Raw genomic sequence first — 14,214 nt, 5'->3', positions numbered from 1 at the left:
ATAGGGGAATCCAACAGGGAACCAGTTGTTGGCCCATCATTATTATCAATTGACTTATCAAGTAGAAAAGAAAACCATCACAGAGATGATTCTCATTGAACTGATGATGATGGCTACTCAAAAACTAATGAAGGAGGGAACCATAGATAGGGGGATTATAGATCAATCAATCACTGTTCTACACAGATTGTTCCCAGAGTGTAAGATTGAAAATAAAGTGAGCCCTTTCAGAAAGCTTAAGGTAATCACTAAGCACATATCAAAAGACTTTCAATCCTTATAGAAAATCTCTAACCGACAAGCACTAGAAAGATTCACTCAGGCTAAGAGAGCCGCTTTTGATCAGGTAATTGAGACAGAGAAGAAAAAGATTGAGGAGAAGCTAATCCTAATAGAAAATTCTTTGAAACAATGTAAAAATATATATGGGGTATGTTGCAATACTGAAATACTTACAACAAATGTAGATAAAAAGATAAAGGAGATTCAGGAGAAAAATTCAAGTATTGCTAACTCTTTTGATGGATTAATTTCATTGACTACATCAATTGATGGTCAAATTTTGATTTTGGAGAATCAAATATTTTCTCTTGAGAAGAAAAGAGACAAAATAATTCATAGAGCCAGAAGTCTGAGAGGCTTGGTGAGTCCAAGATTGGATTCACTCTATGTACATAAGAAAGAATGCATGGATATGGTGGGAAAGCCCACACCGGCAGAGGTAAATGAAAAAGAATATTTTGTACATTTATTGAGTGGACTTGTATCTATTTCTGGCACATTCAAAACCATCTAAGATGCTTTTGTGGAGTTACTGGAGAAGGCTTATCCAAAAATTTTGAAGTTAGTCAAGCTCCAGTAAGACATTCTTGGGGATATTAATTGTACAGTTCTTATTCTTTGACATTCTTTTTAGAATTCTTAATGGAATTGATGTCAAAAGGGGAGTAGTATAGATGTGAAAAAGAATAAAAGGGTTGCATAAATTATGGAAAGTTATAGGGTTTTGGAGATATGGAGTGTGTTGCATATTTATCTTGGGGGGAGCAGGGCAGGATGAAACCTAGACCATTTTTCACATGAGTGTTGTCATCAATGCTAAAGGGGGAGATTGTTGGCAATTGACACTCTATCGGTTGGTTTCATTATGTTGTCATTGATAAAAGCATGATTTTGTGTTATGGCTTCATGTTTTGATTCTATGGTGTACTGGCAGACAGTTCACAGATTCTACGCCAAAACTGAAACTGGTAGGTCAGGAAGACTTCTTTGGTCACCGACAATGCAGGCTGACATGGTATAGAAAATGTTATCGGTATTGAAGGCTGACATATCTTGGATCCAGCATCGACAAATTTTTTAATGTTTATACATTTATGTTATCTGGCCGACATGTAATCTGATATTGTATATATCTTTGTAAGCCGACATAAGGCATAAAAGTTGTATAGGATATATAGGTCAGTATGATTAGATCATTATATAGATGTAATGGATCATGTTACAAATGTAAAGTGATGCGAAATTATTCAGTGAGATTATGTATGTGAGGAATTCATTGTAAGGGTTATTCTGGTAAAGGGTTTAGGATTTCAAACCGGAACAGATAGAGCTTAAACTAGAACTGTATTTTGGCATAGAAGATGCTAACTTAGCAGTTCACACTTCTTCGGATTGTTGTCTATAAATTTATGTAATTAGTGAGGCTCCTATTTTGATTGAGCAGTGTGCTCTAGGTTGTAAGCCTTCCTACAAGTGCAGGCCCCTCATATATTGTAATATCTCTTCATATCGCCAGTGGATTGATATTGTGGGTCACAAATCCCACCATGGTTTTTTCTCTTCGAGGTTTTCCACTTATAAATCTGTGTTATAATTCTCATTTATGTGTTTGGCTTATTGGTTGCTTTACTTCTTTCAATTATGTTTATACCGGTTGGTGTATGAATGTTTTGTTAAGGCTAAAATCTACTATTTCGGTATAACATTGATTCACCCCCCCCTAATTGGTTTCCAACAAAAGGTTTGAAGCATAGTCTTTTGAGTGTAGGTCAATTAGTAGATAAGGGATTTCTTTTACAGTTCAAGGATGGGAAATGCAAAATCTTTAACTGATCTGGCTTGGAAATTGCAACTGGTACACAAACAAAAGGTAATATATTTTATTTGAACTCTGGTGAAAAGACATGTTTGATTACATAGATTGATGAGAGTTGGCTATGGCATAAAAGGTTGTTTCATGTGAATTTTGATTGCATTGTGAAGATTGGTTCAACTAAGACAGTTATAGATATACCTAAGATTATGAAGCCCTATAATCCAGTATGTAAAGAATCTTAAATGGGTAAACAGGTCAGAACCTCTTTTAGAAGTATACAAGATAAATCAAATAATGTTCTTGATCTTATTCATACTGATTTATGTGGCCTTGCTAGAGTTAAAAGTTTTCAAGGTGATAGATATTTCATGTTTATCATTGATGATTATTCTAGAATGATGTGGGTTACTTTTCTAAGAGAAAAATCTAAAGCATTTGAAAAGTTTAAAATCTTTAAGGCTAAAGTGGAAACTGAAACAAGATTGAAGATTAAATGTTTGAGATCAGATCATGGTGGTGAGTTCACATCCGATGAGTTTAATAACTTTTGTTACAAGCATGGTATAAGAAGATAATTTTATGCTCCTCGGACACCTCAATAGAATGGAGTTGTGGAAAGGAATAATGAAACTATCTTGGATGTTGCTAGAACAATGATGATGGAAACTAGTCTACCTCATATCTAATGGAGAGAAGCAGTGAGCACAATGGTTTATACATTCAACATAGTACATATCAAAGGAGAAATTGGTAAGACACCTTATGAATTATGGTTTGGCAATACACCTACAGTTAAGTATTTAAGAATTTTTGGTAGTAAATGTTATATCAAGAGAAATGATATTATTGGAAAATTTGATCCTAGATGTGATGAAGGCATATTTATTGGTTATTCTAATGAAAGTAAAGCTTATAGATGTTATAAAAAAAGATTGTAGAGAATTGTGGAGAGTGTTAATGTCAAAGTAGATGAGCTGAACAAAAGTCAAATCAGAGTTTATGAGAAGGAACTGGCAGTGGAAATAATTATATCTAAACCGGTATCTCCTTTACCGGAATAGAGAGTTGAACCAGTTACTCCGGCAGTATCAGAGAATTATACAGTAACTGAAGAATAGGGAAGAGGAATAGAAAGTCACAAGACTCCTAGGTATGTGAGATTGAATCATTCAGAAGATCAAATCATTGGGGATAAGAGCAATGGAGTGATCACAAGAAGAAGACTGGAAACTAATGAGATATGTTTAATTTCACAAGTTGAACCGGTATCAGTAATTGAGGCATGTAAAGATGAACATTGGTTGCAAGCTATGGAAGAAGAATTAGATCAGATTGAGAAAAATAACACATGGACCTTGGTTCCCCGACCTAAAAATAAAAATGTTATTGGAACTAAATGGGTTTTTAGGAATAAATTGAATGAGGATGGTCAATTTATAAGGAATAAGGCTAGACTGATTTGTAAAGGATATTCTCATAAGGAAGGAATTGATTATGGAGACTTTTGCACCTGTAGTGAGGATTGAAGCTGTAAGATTATTTCTTGCCCATGTTGCTTATAAAAACTACAAGGTTTTTCAGATGGATATTAAATGTGCATTTTTTAATGGGGATCTTGATGAGGAAGTTTATATTGAGCAACTTGATGGTTTTTCACTATCAGATGATACAAATATGGTTTGCACATTAAGGAAAGATTTATATGGATTGAAACAAGCACCTAGAACTTGGTATGCAAGGTTGGATAAATATCTTTTGAAGCTTAGTTTTACTAAGGGCAGTGCTTACAGTAATTTATATTATAAGATCATTGATGATGATATACTGATTATTGAAGTATTTTTTAATGACATTATTTTTGGAGGTGAAAATAAGTTATGCATAGAATTTTCTAAAAATATGGAGAAAGAATTTGAGATGTCTATGATTGGTGAGATAAAAAATTTCTTAGGTTTGAAGATTACTCAAACTAACAAATGTATTTTCATCTGTCAAACTAAATGTGCTAAGGAATTGTTGAAGAAATTTTCTATGGGAGATTCTAAACTGGTAAGTACTCCTATAGTTACAAGTGAGAAATTGACAAGAAAATATGTTTCTACATCGGTAAATCCTAGAAGATACAAATCTATGATTGGAGGTTTACTTTGTTTGACTCAGACTAGGCCTGACATTATGAATGTTGTTTGTATTGTTTCAAGATTTAAGATTGATCCAAGAGAAAATCATGAGATGGCGGTGAAAATGATTTTTAGATACTTGCAACGTACATCAGAATATGGCTTGTGGTACCCTAAGGATGATAGATTTACTTTATGTGCATATACAAATGTTGATTGGGTTGGAGATGTTGATGACCAGAAAAGTACTTTCGGTGGAGCTTTCTTTCTTGGAAAGAAGTTGGTTTCATGGATCAGCAAGAAACAGTCATGTACTTCTTTATCTACTGCTAAAGATGAGTATGTTACTATTGCTACTAACTGTACACAAGTTTTATGGATGAAGCAAATGTTGAAGGATATAAAGGTGGATTGTGATGCACTGGTAGTTATTCACTGTGATAACTTTGTTGCTATTGATATATCAAAGAATCCAGTATTTCATTCTAAAACATAACACATATCTATCAAGTATAACTTTTTGAAGGAGAAGGTGGAAGCAAATGAAGTTAGACTAGTTTATGTGAACACTAAAGAGAAGATTGCAGACATTTTTACTAAACCTTTGTCCAAGAAATCATTTGAGTACCTGAGAGATAGATTGAGAGTTTCTGCCCCTTTGATAGAGACTTAATTGATGCGGTTTGGCATCAGTCCGGCATGAATTATGAGAGATACTATTCATTTCAGAACTAATGTGGGATGCTACTTCTCAGGGGGAGTAGTTAGCTTTATGATTCAGTGGTTTATGTTTTTGCTTTGATATTTTTCTCAGATTTATGGCATTGATGTCAAAGGGGGATAGATATTGATGTGAAAAAGGAAAATAAATTCAGAGTTGTACATAGATATTATTCATAGGGGGAGATATTGATATTCAAAGCTATCTGTGGGAGATTGTTGGTTGTCTTCCATTGTAGGAGACTTGTTTGGCATTTCTTGGTACTTAGATGTTTTTTACATCTAGTGTTGCCATCAATGTCAAAGGGGGAGATTGTTGGCCATTTGGTGGAATTGATTATGTGTTGCATTGATGTTTTGTTATTGATGCTAACACTAGTTGTTTGGATGCTTTACCGACACCCTTCTGGTCCCGGTAGGTTGAGTGTTTTCTAATTAACTTGGATCCAACATGATTCGGTAGGATCTAGTATAGTTTGGTGATGGAATCGGCTTGTTCATGATACTTATACTCATATTTGATTAGTTGGTTTTGGTCTAGTAATTGGTTGATATCCTGCATTCTTAGAAGATTGGTTTTCTGGTTCTAGCGAGGGTTTCATCGACAGAGCTTTTGGTGGAGATCTTTGATGAATTGCATAAGTGGTGTTGGTACAGCTTCTGGTGGAGTTTCAGGATGTAGTTGTTTATCATGTTCAAGACTTAATGGATGGAGATCATTGTTATGGACCTATACTTGGTCCCGGCTGATCTAGGTTATGGACCAACTTTAATGTAACGTGTGGATAGGACCTATTAATATATTTCCAGGATGGCTTAAGTGTTGATATTATTTATTTGGTCTAAGGATGACATGGTTTGTAATTATGTAATTGGTTTATTGTCTAGTGGCCAACCTGATTGTTTATGGTCGAGGGTATGTATATATATGTAAGATATCATTATAGATCATCATGGTTATTATTAGAGGTCATGGTCAAGGAATGTAATGTGCGAATAATGTAATAGCATTCAAGTAGAGGAGTTGGTTGATCATTGGAGATTGAATTGGATTTATGTAAGACAATTTATTCCTCCGGTATTGAGCTTAACCAGAATTGTACCCAAGCATAGGAGATGCTATCTTTTGCAGTTCAACACTTCTCCAAATTGTAGTATGGATTTCTATGTAGTCAGTGAGGCTAGTTTTGTAATGACCAGTGCGCTCTAGGTTGTTGGCCTTCCTGCAAGTGTAGGCCCCTTATTTGTAATTCCCATACTTACTACAAAAGTATTACCTAACTGTGGGTAGGCTTCCCACTATGGTTTTTCTCTTTACCGGGTTTTCCACGTACAAATATTGGTGTCATGTGGATGGTATTTATTCTGTGATTATTTTTTATGCCTAATTGGTTTATTTTCTATTCTGGTATTAATGTTTTGGGTTTCGGTATTAAAGTTTAAATTGCTAATGGTTCTGGTAATCTGTAACAACTGAATCACCCCCCCTCTCAGTTGTCTTCCAGTTATTTGAACTATCTAACAATTGTAACCTATTTTGATTGCTGAATAATATATTGGGAAGCTTTTGGAGTGTGGGGTTTTTCTCTTGAAAGGGTTTTCCCCACATAAATCACTGTGTAATGGTTTAAAAGTTATTATATCTATTTCTATTTTATGTAACTGTTGTGAAGATCTATACAAGTTTTTGCATTATCCTTGTTGGTATTTTGGATATGTTGATATGGTTTTGTCATTATGTCAACACTTGTCAACACTTATCAACACTTGGAGATCTTTGGTTATGTTCACCGACATGATCAGTGACTTATGCACAGTCATCGGTATCTAGTTCACCGATAGGTTATATTGTTCACTGGCACTTGGAATTACTTGGAGATTACTTGGTTATGTTGAAGACATCGTTTGGACACTTGGTTTGTGTGATTTGTTCATTGGTTTAATTGGGTTTGCATATTTGTTGTTACTGGCAAATAGGTCTAGGTTATGGACGGACAAGCATATCTATTCCGGATTAGCATGACACATCGTGAAGATGATTTATTGTTATTGTAAATGCATTGAGCTGACATCGTGCCTCACATATTGATTCATTTGTAATTAATTTTATTCTAATATCTTAGTGAGCCGACCTACTCATTTGGTCTTAGGTTTTGGTATATATGTAAGATCTCATTTATGTGATTGTGTGGAAGAGTGTGGAAAAGGATTGTAATAAGGTATATGTGAATATAAGCAAAGCTATACACAGACATCATTCAAGATTGAAGGAAGGTTTTAAGAAGGAAAATCAGAGCATAACCGGTACTGAATCCAGCATATGAAGATGTTATTTTAGGTAGTACATTATCATTGGATTTAACCATCCAATTGTAGTCAGTGTGACTCCTATTTTGTGATTGAGCGGTGAGCTCTAGGTAGTTGGTCTTTCTGCATATGCAAACTCCATATTGTACACACACACTATCTGCAATAGTATCATCTGATTGTGGGTAAGGTTTCCCACCATGGTTTTTCCCCTTACAGGATTTCCACGTACAAATAAATGTGTTATGTGTTGTGTATGTTATTTTTCTTTTTGTTTCATGCATTAAACTTGACTGGTATCGTAATTAACTGTTAAACTATCTACCGGCATTAAAGTTTGGTTTACCGACATTAAGCATTAAGTTTGGTTGAGTTAGTTTTGGTTTGTATTTATTGGACAACTAATTCATACCCCCCCCCCTCTCAGTTGTCTCCGGGACCTAACAATTGGTATCAAAGCCTAGTCCTTTTTTTGCAGAAGTCTAACAGCTTGAGGAGATCCAATGTCTTCTAACTATTTCAGGAAGGACAGTCTGAAGCTTGATGGAAGCAACTATGGCATATGGAAAATCAGGATGGAGACACATCTGAAATGCATTGGAAAGGACATATGGGATGTTACAAAGAATGGCTATATTGTTCCTACTCAAAGTCAACCTATTCCACTAATCTTGGCTAAAGATGAGGAAAATGATTGCAAAGCAAGAGAAGTACTTTTGAGCGAATTGTCTAGTCAACAAATCATAGGATTATCAGATAGATATACTACTAAAGCTATTTGGGATAAATTAGAAACATTGACTGAAGGTGATACCATAGTCAAAATTGTAAAACTAGAATGCTTTTGGGTCAGGTATGAAAATCTGAAAATGGAAGAAGATGAAAGAATTTCTGCTTTTATGGAAAGAGTAAATGAAATTGTTTTGGGTATACAATGTTGTGGAGGAACCTTAAGTGAAGATGGAATTGTTTCTAAAGTTTTAAGAGCATTGCCACTGGCATACAAAATGAAAGTAACTGCTATTAATGAATTGAGAACAATGCCTAATACATCAGTATTTAGAGACACTTTGGTTGGAAAACTTTCAGCTTTTGAACTTGAGGAATTTGGTCATGTTGCTACGATTAAGATAGATTTAGCTTTCAAAGCATCATCATCATCTATAGCATCATCATCACCATCTGAGAAATCTGATTAGAAAGCCTTTTATGCAAGAGAACTTGAAGAAATTAGAAAGGAGAATGAAGAACTGGAAGAGATTGAAGCACTATTTGCAAGGAAAATGCCTAAAGGTCTAGTTGGAAGTAAGTATGAAGGTAAAGCACCATTTAAATGCTTTAACTGTAATAAGATTGGTCATATGGCTTCTAGGTGTCTTGATAGACATGCAAGATTGAAATAAGAAGCTAAAAGGACATATAAGCCTAACCCTAAATATCAAAGGTACAGATTTAAGAAGAATAGAGACAAATCATGTTGTAGACACCTAAAATTAATATTTAATTAATTTAAGCCTATCAACATAATTAATTAACTTAATTGTGTTATCCTTATTCCTCTCAGAATCAATTAAATCTAATTTAATTAATCCTATCACTATTGTCCAATAATTAATCTATCAAATAAATTAATTATTCCCCTATTCTTCTAAAGTCCTCTCAATAATCATTTCCTCTAAACCCACTCAGTTAATTAATTCTAATTAATTAACCTAGTCATGTGATTCCTACAAATCACTTTTCCTAATCTCACTTAGCCTAATTAATTCTTCTAGAATCTCTCATAATCATGTTTATCATTATTCTCCTATTTTTAATTCCCACTCATGTCACATCAACATTGAGTCTCTCAAAGAAATTCAAATTTCTTTGAATCTCTCAATGCATCCTTATTTTAGAATTTTTAATTCCTCAAGTTTGAAATTCAAATTTCTCCCCCCTTTTTCCAAAGGAATTTTATATTCCTGTTTATTTTCCCAAGGAACCCTTGATCCATGCCTTCTATCCAAAATCAATCTTGACCCTTCATAATCAAATCAATCTTGGCCCTCCATTGGCCTCCTCCAATCTATAAATTTGGAGCATATTAGCCTCACAAGAGGAGCCACTTCTCATGCATCCTCATGCTGCTCTATTCTCCTCTCATCCTCTTCTAAATCCTCTCTCAAATCTATCAAATTCCTAATCCGTCACTCAAATCCAACAATCCAATAATCCATCCACTTTCCTTGTTGAGCACAAGGAGAGCAATCCAACATGCAAGATTGAAAGAAGAAGGTAAAAGGACATATAAGCCTAACCCTGAATATCAAAGGTATAGATTTAAGAAGAATAGAGACAAATCATGTTGTAGACACCTAAAATTAATATTTAATTAATTTAAGCCTATCAACATAATTAATTAACTTAATTGTGTTATCATTATTCCTCTCAGAATCAATTAAATCTAATTTAATTAATCCTGTCACTATTGTCCAATAATTAATTTATCAAATAAATTAATTATTCCCCTATTCTTTTAAAGTCCTCTCAATAATCATTTCCTCTAAACCCACTTAGTTAATTAATTCTAATTAATTAACCTAGTCATGTGATTCCTACAAATCACTTTTCCTAATCCCACTTAGCCTAATTAATTCTTCTAGAATCTCTCATAATCATGCTTATCATTATTCTCCTATTTTTAATTCCCACTCATGTCACATCAACATTGAATCTCTCAAAGAAATTCAAATTTTTGTGAGTCTCTCAATGCATCCTTATTTTGGAATTTTTAATTCCTCAAGTTTGAAATTCAAATTTCTCCCCCCTTTTTCCAAAGGAATTTTATATTCCTATTTATTTTCCCAAGGCACCCTTGATCCATGCCTTCTATCTCAAATCAATCTCAACCATTTATAATCAAAACAATCTTGGCCCTCCATTGGCCTTCTCCAATCTATAAATTGGAGCTAATCCTCCTCACAAAAGATCAATCTTCTCATGCATTGTTATGATGCCCTTTTCTCCTCTTCTTTCTCTAATCTTCTAATCCAAATCCTTCTATCCATCACTCAAATCCAATCCAATAATCCATCAATCTATCTTGTTGAGCACAAAGGAGATCATTCCACATCAAGAAATCAAAGGAGCACATCAAGTGGAGCATCATCAAAGGGCACCTTCACTTCATCAAGCTCAATCCGAGGGAGAGGTAAAGATAGCAAGGTAAAAAGCATTATTTTCATATTTTATGTGGTTGTATGTATGTTTCATGTTTTTATGCTTTTAGTGTTTGATTTGTATGCTAACCACCAATAATCCACCTTACTCTGTGTTCCCCTCTTCATTTTGGCACGCCCAGTGGGACTCACGTCCCTAAATTTAACCTCTTTTTGCAAGTTTTTGTGAATTTTTGTCACAGGTTCCGCTTCAGCACGAAAGCTCGTATGAGTTTCTATCTAACATAGAACAAATCTGTTTCTTTTGTCGTATGGGCTCTAAGATTTGTCGTATAGGTGACTGAGAAAACTCATACGAGTTTATGCATATCTGTTGTGTTGATTCTTTTATTTCTACTTTCTGTCCTCTCTACTGAAACTCGTACGAATTTCTATCTTACATAGTACAAGTTTCTGTTTTCTGTCGTATGGTTATCCGGGATTTGTCGTATGAGCCTGTAGAATAACTTGTACGAGTTTCTATTTCTGTTTACTCGTATAAAAAACAATTTTTTTAGCAGTTTTATATATGGAATATAACATTTAAGTATAAGTGACATTTTCCTCTTTTCTTTTCTCTTTCTTATACTTTAAGTTATACTCCATATATATTGTTAGGATGTTTGAGAGGGGTTTCAAACTTCTAGGATTTATAATGCAAAATCTAGTTTTTGGAGGATTTTCCAAATTTTAGACAGTCAAATTTTAGGGCTTTTTCAGGATCAAGAGTTTTTGGATGTTTTGACAGTCTAACAAGTGTTTGCAGATCTCATTTGTCAAAGGATTCATCAATCAAATCTACGCTTGTCAAAGACTTCATTTTGAAACTACTAACCAAGTGGTTTTGCAGGTTGCCTTGGAGATCCAATTAAACCATATGTTTTAGATTTTTAGGCACCTAGATCTTAATTAGGGGTAAAAGAACTCTTGCTTTTTGTGTTTGAGAAAAGTGTAGAGGTAAGAGAGTATTCTCTTGTCTACATAGACAATCATAAATCCTGACCCTCGAACCTTTTTTTGTTTGATTGCATGCTTACCCTTAGTGGGCCTGCCCTCCCAACTTGCTTTTTGAGAAGGTAAGAGGGGAATGACCCAAGTGAGTACACCCGGACCTGGGGTTCCCAACTCACTATAATAGATAGGTCATTGACTATGAAAGGGTCAATGGTTGAGGCTATATGAGAGTTCACTCTCACATTGGGTGCCTAGTAGGATCCTAGAGATCTCAATCATGCTTGCGTGACTACTAAGTTCTTGGTGCTTTGTTGGGCTATAGGCCTCAACTTGCGCTTGCACAACTTCGAAGGGTAGCTCCTAATGGGAAGACTTACTAAACACCTTGTTCATAGTGGCCAAAAACCATCTAGTTATTGGTGTAGGAGGTCAGACCTCTAAAGCTACCCATATTTTTACGGCCCTTAGTAGAGACACAAAGTTTGCCATGAGGATTTTTCATGGGAATTGATGCTTGGCTTCCCTGAGAAGTGAGTTCCATGGAGGGGAGCCAGTGGGGTCAAGCATCTAAGTGTTCGCTCTGGGTAAGCGTAGCTGGGAAACTGATTGGGATCCATTGACTATTGTCTTTTCTTGCCATAGGATATGTTGTGAAGGAGCATAAGTGTCTTTTGATTCTAACTTCTTTTGACCATTGTGTTTTCTTTACTTGACATCTCTTGCCAGGTCCATCCCCCACAACCAATCAATCATCCCTCTTTCCAAATTCAATCTTGCCATCATCAAATCTTCAAATCCATTTCAATCTATCTAAGAAATTCTCTAACCCCCAATCCACTTTCATCCATCCAAACAATCATCCTTCCTCAACTAATATTCATTCTTCCTCTAATCCAATCAAATCTCCAAAATTCCAATCAATCAAATCCATCCATATTCCTAATCTGGTTACCCAATCCTCCATCAAGAAATCATACAATCCTTTAATCCAATCAAATCCAATTCACTATCAAATCCAATCAAACCAAGTCCTAATCCAATCCAATCCAATCAAATCAAACCAAATCCAATCAAATCCAACCTAATCCAACCTAATTCAATTCAATCCAATCAAATCCAATCAAATCCAATCAAATCAAATCAAAACCAACTCAATCCAATCCATTCAATCAATCAACTAATCCAAGGACCAATCAAATCAAGTCCTAATCCAAGGACCAATCTAATCAAACCAAGTCTTAATCCATTCAATCAATCAACCAATCCAATCAAATCAAGTCCTAATCCAAGGACCAATTCAATCCATTCAATCAATCATCCAATCCAATCAAATCAAGTCCTAATCCAAGGACCAATCCAATCCATTCAATCAATCATCCAATCCAATCAAATCAAGTCCTAATCTAAGGACCAATCTAATCCAATCCAATCAAATCAAAAATCCAAATCAAATCAAATCTAATCAAATCTAATCCATCATCATTCCAAGCCAAGTCCTAATCCTCATCTTCATTTAACATCATCTTCATAATCTTTCCCCTCCAAAACATATCCATCCAACTTCAATCTAATCCTTCACTCTCAACATGACTACCCATAATTTCAAAGGTTGGTATGAGAAGATGCTCACGAAAATTCATGAACTTGCCTACCAAGTTAATCCCATAATCTCCCACTCGCCTATCATACCTTCATCCATCCCATTTCAACACATTGCACCCAATCCCAATATATACCATATCTCTTATCCTTCCTCTACCTTCGACAAGGGAAATCAATCTTATTCCTCATCCATAAATCCATCTTATTCCCCATCCATATCTCCATCTTATTCCTCGTCCATATCTCCATCTTATCCCTCATCCACATACTCCTCTAATCCAATATGTATACCTCTATCTCCCCCCCATCTACATCCCAATCCCCATCCTTCTACAATGCATTCATTGCCTCTACTCCCCATCCAAATCCTTTACTCCATAGTCCTCCAATCATTAATCCTAATTCCCCAATCCATTATTTTAATCCTCCATCCAATTCCAATCTCAATCCTAATCCTCCATCCAATCCCAATAGCAATCCTAATCCTCCATCCAATTCTAATTCCAATCCCAATCCCACATCTAATCCCAATTTTCCATCTAATCCTAATCCTCCAAAATCCATATTGTCCACATCCTCCAAATCCATCATCCATAATCTTATCCAAGACATGCTAGCAAAGGAGACAAAATCCTCACCTCAAAGCAAAGTGGCCAAGTCTCCTCAAGTCCCACATCCACCCCAATTACCTCCACCTCAAAACAAATCCCAATCCATTACACTTCATGATACTCCCATTTCCCCATCTACTCACATCAAATCTTCCATACCTTCCTCCATCACACAATCCCCACAACTCCAAACATGCCAAAAGCTTGTTCCAAAGCATGCTAGCATAGAATACTCTCCATCTCACGATGCATCTCCCTCCACTCTATCTAATGATCCCATCCCCTCCAATTCCTCTCATAATCATATGACTCCTCTATCCAACCCTCTCCCTCCATCTCATGATCCAACCACCCCTCCCACTCCATCTCATGATACCCTCCCTAGTCAAGATCAAAGTATCTCTTCATCCCCATGTCATAATCCCAATCCATCTAAAGATCCTAATCTTCCATCCACATCTCATCCCCCTCAAAATGGACTCGCATCTTGTTTCCAAAATAATAAGGGCCCTCAAGATAATGCTCAAGATGTTGGTACATCCTCTATTCCTCCTAAACACAAATTTCCATACAAATCAAAATCCTATTATCCCTCATCTTTC

Source organism: Cryptomeria japonica, chromosome 1 (assembly GCF_030272615.1).
Source record: "Cryptomeria japonica chromosome 1, Sugi_1.0, whole genome shotgun sequence".
NCBI classification, from domain to species: Eukaryota; Viridiplantae; Streptophyta; class Pinopsida; order Cupressales; family Cupressaceae; genus Cryptomeria; species Cryptomeria japonica.
Note: the sequence above shows the minus strand (reverse complement) of the source record.